Source organism: Microtus pennsylvanicus, chromosome 12 (assembly GCF_037038515.1).
Source record: "Microtus pennsylvanicus isolate mMicPen1 chromosome 12, mMicPen1.hap1, whole genome shotgun sequence".
NCBI lineage: Eukaryota > Metazoa > Chordata > Mammalia > Rodentia > Cricetidae > Microtus > Microtus pennsylvanicus.
In genome coordinates, this window is record NC_134590.1 from 7600596 (window position 1) to 7603217 (window position 2622).

Consider the following 2622-nt stretch of genomic DNA (forward strand, 5'->3'; position numbering starts at 1 on the left):
AAGGCAACCGTGGTGAGCAATCCAAGCCCTGCTAGGGACGAGGACAGGTGATGTCAGCCACCTGTTACCACGGGCAGCTTACCATAACATGGGATTGTTTTTTGTATAGGTCAGGTGTCTGGATGGTGTTTAGCTGAGCCCTCTGGTACGATGTTCAAAGCTGCAGTCCGGCTTCAGGTTTAACCTGAGGCTCATGGTTCTGACTCACACAATTCTTGGGGACCCTCAAGACCCTGCAGCTCTGGGTTCATGGCAACCTCCCTCCTCAAACCCAGCACAGGAAGAAGGGAGAGACGGAGAAGCAACGGGACAGACAGACAGAGACTCTAGTCCAGTGGTTCTCAACCTTCCTAGTGCTATGGCCGTTTAATAGAGTTCCTCATGTTGTGGGGACCCCAGCCATAAAGTTATTTTCACTGCTTCATAACTGTAATTTTGCTACTGTTATGAATCCTAATATAAACATTTTTGGAGATAGAGGGTTGCTGATGGGGTCCTGACCCACAGGATGAGAACCAATGCTCTAGAGCAAGTCGGCTGGCAGGAAGAAACGGTAGAGAATGTAACAATGGCTGTACGGGCGGGAGCAGCAGGCTTAGGAGTATACAGCAAGGATTCTTAATCACTGAGCTGGTTACATCTCCAGCCCCACCAAAGATATTTTGATAGGAGAATCCTGTTGTGTGCAGGGGGAAGAAGAGGGAGCAACCAAGTTTCAGATGTCACCCAACAAACCAACAGAGACGGGAAATGGAGCGCTTTGGAGAGTTCCTCCAGCAGGAGGCGCTGTTAAGGGGGCAGCGATGATAAAGAAAGACAAGGCGGCAATGAAGCAGCAGAAGAAAAATAACCAAAACACAGCCATGGTGCCTCCATGCCTCCCCCAGGCTCTGCGAGCTCCACTCTTCTCACCTGAAAACGAGGATAAAGATTTCCTTGCAGGATTAGAGTTCCTGGTGGGCTGCATGAAAAGCTGCAATTATAGTGAGTTTTGTACCTTAGAGAAGCTGAGAGGCAGAGAATGCAATTGCCGCAGGCCCGCGACGTGGCTTAACAGGTTCTGTGAAGGCAGCAGCGGCCACAAAGGAACCTTCCTCTTCCAGGAAAGCACCCGAATCTCTCGACTTTGGTAGAATGCCCATTACAGGACTAAGTGAAGAGAATCAGCCACTCTCATTAGAACTCGGAAGTCTTGAAACTACCTTCCTGCGCATCTACGGCTCTGCCCCTTTTCGTGCGCAACCAGGAGCCGTACTTCAATCCCTGTCAGAAGAAGCCAGGGCGCAAAACCCTCACTCATCCATTGGCCCCGGTCTGGTCCTCTATTTCAAGAGATGGAGGCATCTAACCCAAGACTAAAGAAAGAATACAAGATGGCCAGCAGACGACTTGAGGCTGCCGATGACGGAGCAGAGAGATGGTAAAGCACTCGAGTAGAAAGGTATTGCTGTATTGCCCAGAAAACATTTCCCCCAAATGACCAAAGAATGTATGCATGCATGCATGTATGAATGAATATTTGCAAAGTTTTTGCTCAGAGAGGTACACTATAGAACAGATGATATATCCAAACGTTATTTTAATTTGTTGCCATAAGAGTCACTCTGTAATTTTTCCCCTAGGCCAGCCTAGAATAACTGAGACTTTCCAATATTTATTATAATGGGTCAGCACAGCAGAAGGACCAGGGGGTGGAAACCCAGACTTATTTGTCCTTCATGTAGATCTTTGGGGTCTGCCATCTTTCTCAAACTTGATCTGCTTCCTTTTCAGATTTCCTTTCTGAACTTTAGGCTGTAGAAACTGTGTCCTCTACAGTGATCCACTCTCTGAAGTTCATCACAAACTGCAGAACAAAATCTCCCGTACAAGAATGCACTACAACGTATCCAAGGCCCGCTCCACAAGAGGAAACTCATGGCTGGCACTACAAACCCAGTCAAAACGCCATGACGTCTTGGGTCCTAGGGGAGCCCCGACAGCATCAAGCTGCCGTCTAAACATCTGTAGACACCCGCAGACAAAGGCCACTCAGTCTTAACCAGGGAAGTTAAGGGGAATGCAGAGACCCATGACTGCACAGGGTCCTGAGAATGAGTGATAGCAGAGAAGAAGGGACAATTGACGGTGAGTGACAGCTGACGGTGAGTGACAGCTGGTGGAGAGTGACAGCTGACGGTGAGTGACAGCCAATGGTGACTGACAGCTGATGGTGAGTGACAGCCGATGGTGACTGACAGCTGATGGTGACTGACAGTTGTTACTGAGAGCCTAGACAGTAGTTGTTGAGGCCTAAACACGATGTTTATACCAACCCCTTAAGTCTCAGAGATCACTGTATGAGAGGAAGCAGAAAGAACACAAGCACTGTAAGATCAGCACCACATGGCAATCATGGCCCCACACCACCTCGGTTACTGGCACTGGACCTACACAAGACTGTCCTACTAGTCAACAGTCAACTAGAGATGGGGAAGAGGGCTCCTGGGACCTCACCACTTACTGCTGAACTATGAGCAGTAAACAGATTCTGAGAGGGGAAGGAGGCAGAGTGTCCAATTTGTATGCCCACTAAATATCTCTGGACAGTTCCAAATTCATAGTCACACAGGTAGAGTTAAT